Raw genomic sequence first — 17772 nt, 5'->3', positions numbered from 1 at the left:
TTATACTCATAAATGAAAGGGTAGTCTTGGGAACGCCCAGAGTCGTTTGCTGCTGTTTCCTTGTGTCGTGGCTCTGACCTGCAGTGCAACCAAATGGAGCAGCTGCAAAGTGGCTGATCTTAATGTAAAGTCGTGCGGTTGATGGGTCCCAGTGAAAGTGAATGGAAAGGTGATTGTTACCTTCCGTTGCACCTGCGTATAATACATTGCTTTAAGAGTTTTTCTTTTCCTCGTTGGTCCTCAGACCTAAGAAAAGGGATCCCTTTAGAAAGATGCCAAACCTCTTGCATTTCTATCGGTTTTGTTCCAGTGCTGGAGGGACTGGAGTTGTGGATCAACCATTTGTAGACACGCTACGTTTACAGTTCTGAATTTATCTCTGTTCGGGTAGTCTTTAACCCACTGAATTTTTCTGAATATGTTTCTAATATGTATAAAAGTCTTTTTGGTATTATGTGTTGTTTTTAGATTAAATAAGAGTGGTTTTCAGGACACGTAAAGTGATTTAAATTCCATAATGTTACTCAACATTTGTGGAACATTTTGTACCCTTAAGAGTTCAAATGCCAAATGTCAGCTATCAACATGACTGGACTAGACTAGAGAGAGCTGGGCATTAGTTACAACCAAACCCAATTTCCTGATGTCGCCAGTCATTCATTTCACTCTGAAAAATTCATGTTACAAACTATGTTAGTTAGTGAAGGTCTTCCATGAGTAGTGACAGTTCTTCAGAAGTCTTTTCAGTCAAGTTCTTCAAGAGGTGGAAAAGAAAGGATATTTAAAAGTGACAATGGTGTTCTAGTGTTAAAAAATTAAAGAGAGCCCTAGAGTAAATTGAAGATTCACATTTAGCCTTGTACGGTGTCCAGGAAATCACCTCTCAAAACTGGCACGTTCATGAGCTAAAACAACCATTGCATTCTGTTAAATGTAATTAGCTTAATTTCCCAATGTTTCGGGTTATAATTTAATTTTCAGCAAAACATTCAGTACAAAATCTACCCTTCTTGAGTATTCAAATGCCCTAATGCTGGTATGTCCATAATTCAGCTTGTTTGTGAAAGGAACAGCACTAATTTTGAGGTTTTTTATTCACTGAATACTCTTGTCTTTGTATTTGCAGCACAGAAGATGGCATTGCGGTTGCCATAGCAAACAGCAGGCATACTCTCTGAAGCCCAGTCGAAGTGGTGAGTAAAATGTTTTTTTCAAGTGCTCCTCAGCTGTGTCCAACTTTCAGAATTCAGCTTATTAAGAGCTCCAGAATCTCCGCAAGCTTTTCCATTTCCCCTGTGTGTTGACATGAAGGCCTGTGTTGAACTCTGTCTTGAAATGGAGACAAAGCAGTCGTGTGAACCTCTGCTGAAGCCCAATGTCAAGGGTGAACAAGCATTTGGAGTGAAGACTTTTCACTCCAGGTGAATGATGAATTAAGAAGAGTCATAAAGTGCTGATAGTTTCACTCCAAGACAGCCCTGGTGATAGAAACAACATAAAGAGAAATGGAACCTCCTGGGTGTGTCATGGTTTGTCGCATCCAGCATGGTCACTTGCATGTCATGACATGGGAGACTCATCAATAACGCCATCAGATGCCATACTGCAAAGGCAACCACCGGGACGACCGTGAGCCGAGGCTATGTGCCGTTTAACCAAAGGAAAGCCTGACTTCACATCACTCAACTGACGTCTGAGCCTGCAGTGAAAGGCTGCTCTTGAGAGTCAGTCACCTCAGTGATCACTATTCATTTTCATGCTAACATTATGAATGCTTTTCAAAGGGCTGAGCAGGTTGAGATCTCCTAACAAAATGTGAATTTCCACCTGTCATGTGAAGGATCAAGGATTTAATTTCTGCCAGCGTGCTCCAGCACTCTCATTCTTTCGCTGTGCAAGGTCGTTTCAACGGTTTGCGGATAGCTGAGCGCTTTGTCTCTTGACAGAAAGTTGTAGTTCCTGCAATGCCCGCGATTCCACTACGTTGGCCACGGCCTTGTGGGCTGATGGCGCAGTTGTGGGTGCTTGCAGTGTCTCCTTCTGGGCAAGCACTTCTAACATTGTCTGTAAAGACCTCACTAACACAGCAGTGTTTGCATTTTGAACCGGTGGGTTTATAAAAGCTGTGTTATGGCTTTGATTTACTGCTGGTTTGGAACACCACCTGTGCACTCGTAATGATGCCACATTACATGCGGTAGCATTTTGCTCTTGGCTGACAACTGTGTTCCGCATTCATTTTTCCATATTCCATAATCTACATTCCATATTCTGCAGCACCCTTCCATTCAGTGTGGCCTTTCTGTGAGCCGGGGGCAATTAAAAGAAGGAACGACTGTCCCAGGAGCCACTTGGCCAGGAGAGCTGGGCTTCTGACCTCAGCCTAAAAGGGATTCCTGTATTCCTTTTTAATTTGTTCACTGTTAAATTAAATCTTCAAAGACTCATTAAATCTTTATGGTGGATTGGAGTTTTAAGTATATCTTTTCTTAGTGTGGGGTGGTTCAGTTGCTCCAAACTCAGACTTTAAATATGCATGTGTGAAATCTGTTGCAATTATGCACATCTTAGCATACTGGATAAAAAAGATGTACAAAGGAGTAACTTCTGCTGAAATTCTATTTGAAATGAATGTCTGGGAAGCTCCTTCTTCCCCATGCTGGGCTGACTGGGAGCATGCACTAAACTTTTGCACCACCTTGCCCTGGACATTAGGAATAGTTAATAAATGGGGGAGCATCTAAGAGCTGTAGTGCGCCTATTGGCGAACCCCCTGCATGTTCTCTGGGTGCAGAGGCTGGAAGGATCTGGGAATTCCTGTTTAATCTTTATCCACCATTAACCCTGCAAATGGTTTGGGGCCATGATCGGGTCATTGGTCAATCTCTTCTCAGAACCCTCCGGAATGATTTAAACTTAAGCCTTCCGAACAAAAGTCTTGGCCATCAAAGGCTAGCTTTCATAAGAACCCATGGATGTTCAATCTCAGCACGGGTTTTGTTACTGATTACTTTTTTATTTAATATTCCACAATGCTTTTGTACACCCCGGGTCCTTGGCGTGTTGTTGTGCTGTTGGTTTGGAATCTGGAGTGTGACAAGTGTTCCAGCATCAACGAATGACTTGGATTTTCACTGTTTCACCAGTACTTTGTCCATTACATTTAACCTTTCTTAAGTCACCAAATGCTGACTGACATCGTACTAATAGCCTCTTGGGCCAGAAACAGTTGAATGATGACTGTATTTTGTATATAAATAAATAAATAAATAATAAAAGGAGTTAAATCATGGAGGTGGATAGTATAAATAATTGGTTACTATATAGAGTGTGTCTTACAGTGGGGCTTTTACCAAATGTCCAGAGAACCAAGATACGACGAGGTCATTGACCCGCAGGACCATCAAGGTAATTAAGGACATCAATATGGCCAGTTTCACCGGATTAGTGACCCACAGTGGGGTGTCCCTCTTTACCCTGGCACACTTGACCCGAGGTTCAGTCTACAGCTGACCTCGTGTGGCCTGTCTCTCACATTCGTGGCTGATGGTGGACTGGAGAATATGTGGTTTGCAAAATTCAGAGTGTGACAGCTCCCTTGGAAACAATTTAATGCTGCTATGAGTGTGTGGGGATTACAGTGTGAATTTTATTGATGGATATCTTCAGCAGTGGAACTTTTTCTAAATAGTTAAGGCTAAAGTGGCTTGAGGTGTTGAAATGTTATCTTTGGATTGCATTGGTTAAGCAGCGGAACTGATCACTGTATTCACTGCGGCACGGATTGGAGTGGGATGCATTTTGCAGGCATACATTTCGTTTTGTTGCTGATAACATAAGGAGGCTTTGTCAAGCATCGGGAGAAAAAAGAAGCTAGCATTAGGTGCAACAGGGTCTCCTCTTGGTTCCAAAAATAGTTCTAACTATTCCAAGTATTTCATCTGGTTTGCTCCTCAGGGTATGTCATGGGATTGCTGCCTGAAGAGTGAAACAGGCTTAAATTTCCAACCGCCAACCTCAGACAATGTAATTGCTACCTGGGAAATAAGGCCCTGATGTCTTTTAAGAAAATCAATTAAATATGATTTGAAAGTAAAAAAACATGTGTCTCCAAGGTTGGGTTCCATACGGTGTCATTTTAGCGTCCTATAATGCGTGCTTTTTATTTCATACCAAACGGAATGTGACTGGAGTGGAAGAGCATACCATGCCAAAATGCGTTCGCAGAGTTCCCTGAAAAAGATGATTCTGCAAGAGAAATTAATCTGGATTCAGTGCTGAAGTGTTGTATTTAAAGTAAAGGTGGCGGACAAAGCGGGATGACGGATGACAAACAAAAACGGTAGATACTGTTACTTGCACTTCCATCTGTGTTCTTAGACGGTGTGTAACCCACTTTTGGCCATTTACAATGCTGCGTACCGTACCGCGTAACCTGTGTAAAAGGTCTGACGGCAGAACCTCTTGCTGGCTCATTAAAGTCTTTGCAAGACAACACATAAACGTTTGTTTGTAGAAGCGCAGCGTGTTTGATCCATCCTTCCTGGCTCTGTGTCACGGCTTAGGGTTGCCAGACTTAGAATTCGTAGCAGGATTTGGCACCGATGGCCCTCTGCCTCCTATGTGTGGGGCAGGCAAGTCGCAGATGCTTGCTTCTGTTTTGGAACGGAGCTGGTAAAGCGTGTCTGAGACTGCCGCCACACCTGTGTGAGGACACCTGCGTGTGATCGTGGCTGCTCTGTTAAAACACACGGCCCCGCTCGCGCTCCACAGGCAGCCCAGGCAGCCAGGAACACGGCTGGTTTAATGCAAATCGACGCTTCTGCCAGGAGGCCTGACTGAAACTTGTGTCGTGAAGTTGCTGATGCTTGCCGAACCATTTCATTGAAGATGAAAGTAAATATATTGCTGTGTGACAGTTTTCTGGAATAAAATGGAACGATTTGGTAGGATAGAAAAAAAAAAAACTATGCAGAAGAATAATGTTAATTGAAAGGTAGAACTTGTATTTTTTTTTTCCTCTGCGTGAAGGTTGTTTCTAAGGGTGCTGTTTCTTGAACGTTCCAGAAGCACTCAGTGTTAGAAATCAAACGTTCAGTTCAAGCGCAGTCTCGTGTATTTGTTGAGTCACATTGCAGAGTTTTGGGGAATGTTTCTGTCCGGTACAGAGTGTTTGAGTATTTAAAGGGGTTCTGTGAAAGTGAACGTTGGACTTTTGGTCACTCGGCATGTCATGACATGTCTGCCCTGTGTAGTCCAGAAAATCGTAAGCATGTGTCAAGCCTCCGGGAAAGAGAAAAGTGTGAAATTACACTCACAGAGCAGTTTAGTGTGAACTTCTGATACCTTCACACCGGTTAAGAGCATTATTGAAAAGGTGAAGTTAGATTTAAGGGTATTTATCTGTGATTACTGCTCAAACAATATGACGGGTCTGTTTTTATTTAAATTATACTCCTCATATTGTTGAAGGTAAAACTTGCATCACGTGAATTTTTAACTACTGCTCTTCAAAATGTAAATCGCTCCCAAAGAAATTTTGCAGTGGATTTTTCTAGGAAAGCTTGTATGGTTCTGCAGGAACATGGGCTGATAAAATATGTCATTTCTTGATGTGAGTGACAGCGCGGTGAAATGCGGTGATTTAATAATGTGGTCAGCAGTCAATATTGTTCAAGCTCTTCTCCTGACCGTTGCTCTGAAGTGGGTTTTGGGCCGTGGCACTACTGCTGCAATTACAAAGTCCCCCCAACTCCTGTCCATTGTCCAGCATTTCACCGCTACAATATTCTCATTCCTACAGTGAATGGCCTGGTTGGAGAGCAGTGTTTTACATTATGTAAATGCTAGGATGGCTTTTGTCATCTCACTTGTGTTCATTACTGAACACACTGGACCTGATGATACTCATCTTCATTTTTATTATTCTTAAAATACCTGCCTTCTCCGTGCTCCTTTCAATATTTCCGCAAGGCCTTTATTCAACCTCCCTTTACTTTGACGATGCTGAGTTCATGTCATTACCGAGGGGGGCGACCAGCTCGCACGGACACGAATCCAGGTAGCCTCCGTGAATAGACACTCACACACCGTGTGTCTGAATGGGAGAGACACTGAACTGTCAGTTAATTCTTTGAGCATTCCGCTAAAGAATAGACATGCTTTAATTCACAGATAGACATTGTACGTATTTAAAATATTAAACCGGTAAAAGAGTGGAATCAGCTATGCTGCGTTTAGCCCTCCTCTCAGGTTGATGGTGGCATTTCTTTTTATAGCCTTTTTTAATGTCGACTAGATCTGAAAATTTTACTCACATACTAACTTGTCCAATACGACTTTACTGTTATGTGGATATGTATTTTCTACAGCATCACTGTATGTTCCAGCCCATGCTACACCGAGAGCAGCAGTCAGCTGTAGAGGGGGAAAAAAAAAGAAATTAATGAACTAACGAAATGGTGAGATGTTTTTGTGGGTTCACTTATTCACTGTGTATATGTATGTGTGTGTGAGGGCCTACGTGCATATAGGCTTTTTAAGACACACTTTAGCCATTAAAAAAACCCATAATTGTATTTCAATAATATGCCTGTCGTCAGTAAGTGTGGGACTACAAAGCAGCCCACACTTGGGCGGCTTGGATGGAGATGAGGAATGAAAGCCTGTGTACTGGTAAATAGATAATCACGCACAAGTAATTGAGGTTTTCAAACCCCAATCTATTCTGCCAGCATGAGCTCGTTTGCATGTTAATCGCGGAGGTGATTTCCTTCATCACAAGGAAGTTTGCACTCTTTCATAACCAGCTTTAATTGCATTTAAAATGTCACAGAGGTGGAACACGTGTAATTTAGCCATAACTGTGTCAAATTAATAGGCACTGAGAGGTTCCATCAAGTCCTCAGAGGAGAATGAAGCTATTTACAATTGCTGTCCACTTTTTGTTAACCGGTACCGAAAAGAATCACTATAAAACGCACACGTGATGTAAACTGCGTGTTGTTTGCCTGTTGTCCTGCAGGAGTGTACCTGTGTATAAGGAAATGAGTGTGTCTGTAATCTCACTTAAGTTCATTACCAAACACACCGGACCTCGTGATACTCGTCGTCATTTTCATTTTTATGAAAATACCTCAGTTTACATTGGTGTGGGTGCTAATGCTGGATGGTGGGATCACTCTTACTGTACTGAATGTGTATGATCTTCTGCTCCTGTTTGTTGACCCATTGTGCACATGTTGACCTTTTTTGGCATATTATGTAAATAAGTTTCTGCAAAGACAAAGATCAGAATCGTTAGTGGACACGATCACGCTGTCATAATATCACCAGAGTCTCAGGTATGTGGATAACGTACACATTTTTCGTGGTGAAGCTGTGTGACTGCCACTCTGTATGTCATAATCAGTACAGAAAACTAACAGAAATTGTAGACATAAGTTGTTCCTTGTTAAAACAATGATCTCGATTATGTAAGCATTTGCCAAAGTAAAGGTTTCATTATGGGATCTCGCATCCTGAATAATTCTCCCAGGTATAGAATGACTTTTGATTTAACTTTTTAACACCGTTCCTACGTCTCCTATTGTTGAATGACGTATGACTGACTGAAGTGATATTTCCATAAGATAGATGATTATGCTACAGAGAATGAAACCGTCAAAACAGAGTTGTTCAATTTTTTATTTCGAATGGCCATCAGGAGGAATAAGGTAGTATTCCCCTTCTCCTTTTCCTGATCCCATCTCAGATTCTGCACCTTTCCAGATCTCTAACCCGTGCATTTTTCCATAGAAATGGGGGTTCTGCAGAGACGCAGATGAAAGACGAGAACTGTTGAAATGTTAATTTTACCATCTGCTGTCGAGGTCTGCTACCTTTTTGTGTTTTTTTTTTTTTTCTTTCTTTCCCCCCTCTCTATTTTTTCCATATTCCCTGCGGTTCTCTTCTGTTTTATGAATGTTGTGGAATATCGGCTGTTTGAAGTTTCCGAGGCTCGGAGCGCAACTTGGACTTGGGGAATTAGGAAAACCGTGCAGTCACAAACGGCCAGTCCATCTTTGGCTCCACCTTTCCATCCCGTTTCAGACGTCAGTTTGCATATCACATTTTATATAAATTTCCATCTAGGATTAGTCCTGCTGGATGAAGCGTATCGTAATAAATGGATGACGAAAGACAAATTTTCCTGGATGCTGAACAGAAATGTGTGTTTATGTTTAATACATAAAAGAATATTAATCTATTTATATATATAATCTCATACTCATGCTTTCCTCACTCTTCTACTTATGACTTTAAACATGGCCTTATCATCTCCGCTGACACCTATGAGAAATGTTTTATCTATAAGGCAGTCTCAGTGCCGTGGCTACAGGGGATGGGCATATTCCGTTGTGAGATATGACAGTCGGCAATTAGGGTAATGTAACTTTAAAGTTACTGTGTGTCTGGAGGTGCTTGGTGTTTGCCTTGGCCCACATCTTTTTGTTTAGTCTGTTCTCGCTGTGAACTTGCGCCGTTTCTGAGTAGCAGTTAACGGGTTTTAGGAAGAACAAGGGAAATGAGAATATATATTTCTGTTCATTTTTTCCCTCTGTTTTTCCTCTTTCTTTCTGAGTGCAGGAAGCCAGAATGTGCTCATATTTCTTATTCTTTGAGCCTTTTTTTTTTTTTCAAAAGCTGTTTTTGTTTTCTGTGTCTGTTGAAATCCATACGGTGTATGACCTCATTGTGTGGCCTGTGTTTCATTAATGACTGGCCCTCTGTAGGGCTTGGGAAGTGGAATATTTTTTCTGCAGCCCTCCCTTGCACGACCACATTGCACCAGCTGTGGAGACCGCGGACATCTGACTGCGAAGCTCTGTGGGGTGTGAAAAGTTCACCCGTCTGCGGCGGGTGCTGCTTGCATTCAGTCTTTATGTGTGGAAACAAAACTGCCGCAGATTTGCCAAGGACCCGTATTAATTGCTAAATATTTGTTTTCGCTCTTGGCTGCCCCTGGCTCTGTAAATCAAGATGGCCCACCCAAATAAAATGCAACTAAAAGTCTTACTGCCTATGAATCATAATCATTTCCCAAAAAAAGGCACGTTCTGCGTTAGCGAGGCACTCTTGAAAATAATGCACGTTACTTGAGAGTCCAAAAAGAATGCCAAAACAGTGCATGGCAAAGAGACCACAAAGGTATTACGTGAACTAAATTTGCCGTATCTGAGGTGTTAGACTATTTCAGATGTTTAGTACAATAAATGCAGTTACAGCAATGTGCACTCTGATTTACATTGGTTTGCTTTGGCAAAGTTAAAATCATTTAAACTAAATTTAAAAAAATTTAAACATACAGCAGTTAAGGGAAAATGTTAACATACCTCATCAGAATTTAAGAACATAACAGCAAGTTATTGATTTAAGTCCTCAGTGTAATGTATGAGGGGGTCGCAGTGGCGTCCCGTCCTGGGTATGTCCCCTCTCCCTTCGGCCTCGCGCCCTGCGTTGCCGGGTTAGGCTCCGGCTCGCCGCGACCCCACTCGGGACAAGCGGTTTTTGACGATGGATGGATTTAAATATTATAGGAAGCTTTTATAAATTCCTCTCAGTGTGAACTATGTGAGGAGTCAGGATGTGACAGTGAAACTAAACACTCCATAGCGTCTTCATGTTTTATTATTTTTTTACCCTTTTGCTTTCAGTGAGTGAGTGTGCTTTAGTTTACACTGTCCTTGCAGAGTGTTGCACACTTTGCCATTTCCAGAAACGGAGTACCTCCGTTGCTTTTAGTCAGACACCTGAAGTGGTTGAAGGGAAGGAAATAAGCCGCGTCCCTAAAAATGTTAATGCCTGACATAGAGCAGCAGGCTACGACTGAGAACCTCTTATCTTTCAGACAGTCTTTTTCATATGCTGGGAGGCACCTCTGCTGTCTGCTCGGCGCTGTGGGGAAAGCCTTGAACCCCTCAATTTTTTCCTAATCTTAAGTCATCCACCTCGGTGAGCTCTTCAGAAGATTCGGAATGCCTTGTGAAGTGCCGGCCATGACCATGAAGACCAAGAGCGCAGTGTCGTCTTCTTGGCCGGATGTCTGGAATCCGAAGACCCTCTCAAGGAACAGATTGTTTACTCTGTGGGTCGAAAAGGGAGCCATGAATGTTTCTCGCGAGGGTGGTGGTGTTGGAGGTGGTGGAGGGTGGGGGGTTTGCTCTCTTAGATGCCACTTGCCTTTCCTGCCGCACGATGCTGAGATTTTGCACCCAAGCCATCACCTCCTTGCCCTGTTGGTCTATAACACCTTACACCTTTAAAAGGAGAAAGAGAAGTTATAACAATGCTGTGTAATTTATATGACCTCTGTTCTATTTTGCTTCATATGCTGAACATACACATACAGAATCCAAAGACTTAGAGGTATTAAATCATTATTTGTCATAAACAACAGATGGTAGCTGTGAATAGCTGTAATGTGACCTTGGGGGCAGTGTTGAAACACTTTTATCTCTTGGGTGTTGCTTGTTTGTTGAACGCAGTTTTTACAGCTTCGAGGGAATGGATTTGATTTATGGAAGAATAAAAAATTCAAAAAACATAAAAAGGCCTTTCCTGTATTCAGTCATCCAGTTTTCTCTTCTGAATCAAAGCAGGGATCGAGTACGAAGGGAAGGTGTTTGTCATTGAAGCGCACTCGATCCAAACAGAGGAAGGATGACCTCATAGTCGTGCTATGTGCTTGAAGAGCAGTCTGCTGTTTGTTTGGGGATGTGAATGGTGTCAGATGTGGGGTTTTGGCCGGTGGGAATTCTCTCCTCGCCCAAAAACACTTCAGGGCTCTCGAGAAAGACTGCCGAAAGATCTCGGCAAGGTGGAGCAAAGACCAACCGTCGTGAACATGGCAGCCAGCACAGTTCAGAGCCTCGCAGTTTGCTCATTTTGCGCAGCTCGGTATTTAGCGAGGCGGGTTACACGCCCTGCTCGAGATGAAAAGCTCTGACGGAGAAGCGGCCCCCATTACACGAGCTGGTACACAACGAGCCAGACTGCTGTGTTGATTATCATAATCCTTCATGCTGCCTCCACAACTTAACCAGATTAATTAATGTGAGTTTGCGCAAGTCACAGAAATTGCGAGATTATTCTCCGCCACACCAAACTGAATGCAAGGTTTGGAAAAATGAGAGAACTAGCTTTGGAAATATTGGAAATATACTCATGAACGTTGGCAAAAACGTTTGGAGTGGAGTGCTTTGTCAGCATGTAGTTTTTTTTTTTTTTTTTTCTTTGCATCACAGTGAATAATGATAATTCTTGTATGAACATGGCATTTATTTACATTTGCGTTTACATTTATTCATTCAGCTGACGCTTTTGTCCAAAGTGACTTACAATGTTGTTTACGTTGATCTCTGTGCTTTTTACTATATTTCAATGAAAGTTTTGACTTTCAAAGCATTTATCACTTGGCTCTGACACATGCAGAGAGAAATGATGGAAGGTGTATCTCAAGAACTGCATTCATGAGCCAGTTCGGTTCCAGCAGGACCTCTCATATAAAAGCTTTACTGCTCCACAGGAAAATGTGCTGTGTCACAGAAATAATTTTACTGCACATTACAGTACCCTGGTGATTTTATTTCATTCTCTTCTTATCCCCCACATACATCTTTATTTAATGTCTTATTCCTGAATCACTCATTTATTTTTATTGGAAAACACATGTTGACCGTACAGAAGGAAAGGGAGAATTACAGACTGAATTTCTTGTCGATTGTGATCTAATGTACAGCAAAGGGCCAAAACTGTTGCTCATACCTGCTTGTCTCAGAATAGCTGAGGGTGTCTCATTTTTCTCTGTCTTCCTCCGTGGCTGTTGCATTGTGGGGCACTGTTTATATCTGGAAACTTTCAGGAAGTGGGGTGACACAGCTGCTGAAGAGCTATGAGCTGCATGAGTAAAACCTGGCTTTATGAGCACCCACACACCATCAATTGCAAATATGCTGTGGAACAAGGAACGTTTATATTCCATTGTCTTAGAGACATAGGTGCATATCCACATTAGGTGCATATATGCAGGTGGTTATATCCCCATTGTATATCAAGTAAATCCCAATACGTGGAGTGATTTACAGTGATTTAGGCTGGTTTCAAAGTTTGTATTGTGTTGTCGCTTTACAGAACTGCTCCAGGCCTTTGACCACAGTGGCTCCCTCAGAGACAGCATGGGGAAAAGTGATTAAGGAGCCAAACTGAATCAACCCAACGGCTCTTGGTTCAAGGCCCGGGGTTTCTGTTGTATCTCTGAACAAGGTGTTGTGCTTTAGTAAAAATGTTACGTAAATGAGTCATAGTGTGAAACTGTGAAGTATTTGCTTAGAAGAACTAGATGTTCAATGTGGTGATTAAAAAAAAGACAAGCAGGCATTTAATTTGGCTTAATCACAGGAATAAAAACATTTTGTATAAGCTATAACTTCAGAGGCTGGAATTCCCATCCCCCCACCTTTGGTAGCTTCCACTGGGCTTAGTTCCATATGGGACCCGAAGAATTACCTCCAGATGTAATTCCTACTCTCAGCCTTCTTAGATTAGCTGCTGGTTAAATTAGGTTTAAATTATCAGCGGTAAGTGGAGTGGTTATGTCGAAACGTCCGTGTAATGAGTTTATTATTCTTTGGGATGAAGCCATTTTTGTGAATTATTGTAATTTTTAGTTTAATTATTGTCTGGATGGCAATTGGAAGGCATGTTGTATCGGAGGATTGCAGCAGTCTCAATGAGCACCTTAGTACTGGACTGGAGTACCACTGCATGTGCTTGATTTCATCATCACCTGTGCTGATTTGCATAGCAATTTAATTACTTCAGGACAGGTACCGCCTTGGAAATTCGTAAAAGTGTAGAATTGTAAGCTGCGCAAGTTGGCTGATGTGTACATTAATACATTCTACATCTGCTCAGGCAGCACTGAATGCCAGCAGTGTAATTTGGGTGATCAACACATTGTGCACACAGAAAGAAGGAAGAACTGTTAATTGTAGTTTATTGGATTGTTGGGGAAAAAAAAACATACACATACACCCCACTCTACTCAATGGCTTGTTGAGGCGAATGACTGATATAATTGTTTTGGTGTAGAGACACAATGGAAAAAATCAGGGAGGAATTATTATATTTTGTCATTCCTCTCAGTCAAATTTTTTTAAATTGGTTTTATGCACAGCACAGGGTCAAAACAGCATACAGATAGAAAAAAAGCAAATATGTCCACATAAATAGCACGAGGGCTCAGAGTCAAAAGGTCACACTTTATCACAGGTATGATCCATACAGCACTTTGTAATAATTTCCAGAAAGGTTACAGATATTCCACGACTCAACGGAGTTGGCATGCAAATCACATGTCAATTTTTTGAATGGGAGAGATTTAAACACTTCTGTCATCCACATGTTTACAGAGGGAACAGTCAAATATTTCAACTGGTTACTGATTAATTCAGATCTCAACAAGAGTTCAAAGAAATTCATTCAAGCACTTTGCACAGGATATGAATATATGCCATTCCCAGTGCCATCTTCTGAACTTCAGATGCATTTCGTTGACCTGGGAGCATTTCAAAGTTGTTACAGAAGCCCTTCCTGAGTGGTAACAAATTTCATTCATTAATTCATTCATTCATTCATTCATTTGTTCGTTCGTTCGTTTTCAATAACCATTTGTATAATGTAGGGCTGCGGAAGTCTGGAGTCTGTGCAAGAAGCATAGGGCATGAGGGAGGGTACACACTAGACTGAGGAATTTTTGTAATTTAGCTCATGGGTGTTAATGATATGAAAAGCTGAAGTTCAGAAGATCACTGCATATGTCTTTCACTCTCCAAGCTCACGGACACTACATCATTAGAGGCCTTGTACGGCATTTCTAAACTTCATTTGGTTTTGCTCCTGCTATACTACTGAGCCTTGGTAGATATGGTGAGTTACTCTAGAAAAAATTACCCTACTGTTTAAATGACTTATGCTTCTTATCATCTCTGGTCTGTGAAGGAATTTCATCTGTACACCTTATTTAAACCAGTTAACCAAATAAAGATACAGGACCACTTGCCTTTTACGCCACTGAAGTGTGACAAGTGCTGCTTTAAATTTATTTATCGTACACAAAATTACTGGAATACAGGTAGTCCTCGATTTATGATGGGTTTCTGTTCTGATGACCCTGTCGTAAATCAGCTTCACTGTATTGTATGACCCATAGAGTTATATAAACAAATAACATTCATGAATGCTATAGCAAGGCTTTATTAAATTTTTCACTAATTTCACACATTATTCACGTTAATAGTAATATAGAATAATAACATAAATACAGTACAGTATTTGCTTGCTGAACAATTATTTTAACTTTTATTTCTCAATCCAATGTTTTTTGTGTTTTTTTAGTACCACCAAAACACACACACACACACACATTTTCAGAACCGCTTGTCCCATACGGGGTCACGGAGCCTACCCGGTAACACAGGGCGTAAGGCCAAAAGGGGAGGGGGACACACCCAGGACGGGATGCCAGTCCGCTACAAGGCACCCCAAGCGGGACTCGAACCCCAGACCCACCAGAGAGCAGGACTGTGGTCCAACCCACTGCGCCACTGCGCCACTGTGCCCCCTCCACCAGAACACATTTTTAAATAAAAGGTAACTTCAAGGGGATCACAGTCGAAAAGTTTTGTAAACAAAACGCAATCATTGCTAGACACCCAAACACTGAATGAGACCCAAACAATAACAAATATGGTACCTTGCAGTAGTGTGATCAGCTGATGTTATCGTACAGCAGATGGATTGGTCACCCTTAGATGTTATGACCGAATTTCAGGACTTGAGAAATAATATAATAAGGTTAATAGGATGACTGTTGTGAGTTCAGGTGATCAATCACCAATCAGACAAAACATTAAAATTATCTGCCTAATATTGTGTAGGTCCCCCTCGTGCCGCCAAAACAACTCTGACCCATCGAGGCATGGACTCCACAAAACCTCTGAAGGTGTCCCGTGGTATCTGACACCAAGATGTTAGCAGTAGATCCTTTAAGTCCTGTAAGATGCGAGGTGGGGCCTCCATGCATCGGACTTTTTTTCCAGCACATCCCACAGATGCTCAATCAGATTGAGATCTAGGGAATTTGAAGGCCAAGTCAACACCTTGAACTCTTTGTCATGTTCCTCAAACCATTCCTGAACAATTTTTGGAGTGTGGCTGGGCCACTGTCATCAGGGAATACCGTTGCCATGAAAGGGTGTACGTGGTCTGCAACAATCTTTAGGTAGGTGGTACGTGTCAAAGTAATATCCACATGAATGCCAGGACCCAAGGCTTCCCAGCAGAACATTGCCCAGAGCATCACACTACCTTCTGCCCATAGTGCATCCTGCTGCCAACTTTTCCCCAGGTAAACGACACACACGCACCCGGCTGTCCACATGATCTAAAAGAAAACATGCTTCATCAGACCAGGCCACCTTCTTCCATTGGCTCCATGGTCCAGTTCTGACTCTCGCGTGCCCATTGTAGGCACTTCCGGCAGTGGACAGGAGTCAGCATGGGCACTCTGACCGGTCTGCAGCTATGCAGCAAGTTGCGATGCACTGTGTTCTGACATCTTTCTAGCATGGCCAGCATTAAGGTTTTCAGCAGTTTGTGCTACAGTAGCTGTGGGATCAGACCAGATGGGCTAGCCATCGCTCCCCACGCGGATCAGTGAACCTTGGGCGCCCATGACCCTGTCACCAGTTCACCGGTTGTCCTTCCTTGGACCACTTTTGGAAGATACAAACCACTGCATACCAGGAGCATCCCACAAGACCTGCCATTTTGGAGATGCTCTGACCCAGTTGTCTAGCCATCACAATTTGGCCCTTACCAAAGTCGCTCAGATCCTTATGCTTACCCATTTCTCCTGCTTCCAACACATGAAATTTAACAACTGACTGTTCTGTTGCTGCCTAATATACCCCACCCCTTGACAGGTGCCATTGTAACATGATAATCAATGTTATTCATGTCACCTCTCAGTTGTTTTAATGTTGTGGCTGATTGGTGTAAATGACATATGTTCTAATTTGATAGTCGACTACCTGTAATATCTAACCCTGTATCTAACAGCTGATTGACTTACATTTCTCGTTTATCTGATCCTTTTTTCCAAAGCAACTTATAACATTAAGCTACCTACAGTTATTTACCCAGTTTTACAACTGAGTAATTTAGAAGGTTAGGGAAAGTACTGAGACTTGAAAGTAAATTTCAGAACTGAAAGCAACAGCTATAACCACTGCGGAGTGCTATGCTTTTCTGCGCTTCTTGTTATAATAACAGTTGCAGTGTGAACAGTCTAATCTTTAACACAGAACCAAATCATAGTTTCAAGCTCTTATCAGCTGACTGCTGTCTCTCTGAACACGACGTGGACCAGATCTTGTTTCCTGAACGTACACTCAGATTTTCTCTCCTCCACATAAGGCTCGAGGCTCCAGGTCCAGCGCTGGCTGTAGGACACTGTGACATTTAGGAGGTGAGGCACCGCGCTTATCTGCAGGAGATCAGTGTGTCTGTGTTTGCCCAAGGGGTACGGCCACAGTGCCCTATCTCAAAGTCCCTTCCCAGAGGCACGTCATCTTTTTTCTTCCCTTTTTTAAGCCTTCCTCTGGGTCTCTCACTAGGTCTGAATCTGCGTTCGTGGCAGCTCAACATCAGGATTCAACAACCGCTCCATGGTGCACAAGTACCCTCCCACGACAGGCTGCCCATATTGGACACAGTGTTCATCTGCTGTTGAGGATGACTTGAGATTCTGTTGTCGTGCAGGAAATGTGTCGTATCTCAGGACTGTCACCCCGTGACATTTCTGCTTCTATGAAGCTTGATTCTAGGTACAGTAAGCCATTGTGTATTTCACCTGATTGACTTCATCGTCAACACCATCATTTTCATCTCTTCATTATGTCAAGCTGTTCTCCCAAGTTGTTTTGACAGGGGAAACATTTGGTAGCCCTTGACCTAACATTTAAGATTTAAGGCCTGTGTAGCAAGTCACAGACCAGGGGTTTCTAAATCACTTAATCCTCTTTCCAAAAGGTCTCTTCAGATGTGATCCATGATGTGATAAAAAAAAAAAAAAACTACTGCTGTGTTACAAGGTTTGTGTGTGTGGGTATTTTTTGGTCTGATGTGCTGTGAATTATTTTCAGTAGGAGCTTGGGTTCTGATCATTCTGTCCTGCCCATTTGAACAATAAAACACACACTCACTGTGGGACGGCTCGTTGGCTGCTGACACTTGAGCCCAGGTCACATCAGATACTTGTGCGGAGTGATGGATGCATCAGCCAGTCATTGTTTGCCAATGTGGCCATCACTCCTGAACCCTGTGGGACTGTTAGATAATGTTCTAACATATGTTGATTGTTGTACTTGCTTGTGTGTATTGGGCTTCCCATTTGTTGAGTAGTGAATTTACCATTGTTGAGTGTGGGCTAATGTTTAGGTAAGACTCAGGAATGCTGGAGGTCCTTAATATTCACATTCTAAGTGTTGACCCCTTCATCCTCATTAGTTTCTGCAAGTCCAAAACAATCTGTGAAAATATAATTGGACAAAACCTTAGGCGGTTTGATTAAGATGAATTAAGTATTGTCCTTGCGTGATGGAAGAATGTTACCGTGGTTACTTGCTAGTATCATTTAAATAATTATCACCATACTCTTCATTTTAATAA

Source organism: Scleropages formosus, chromosome 2 (genome assembly GCF_900964775.1).
Source record: "Scleropages formosus chromosome 2, fSclFor1.1, whole genome shotgun sequence".
Lineage (NCBI taxonomy): Eukaryota > Metazoa > Chordata > Actinopteri > Osteoglossiformes > Osteoglossidae > Scleropages > Scleropages formosus.
The sequence above is the reverse complement of the archived record's forward strand: the minus strand, read 5'-3'. Positions refer to the sequence as shown.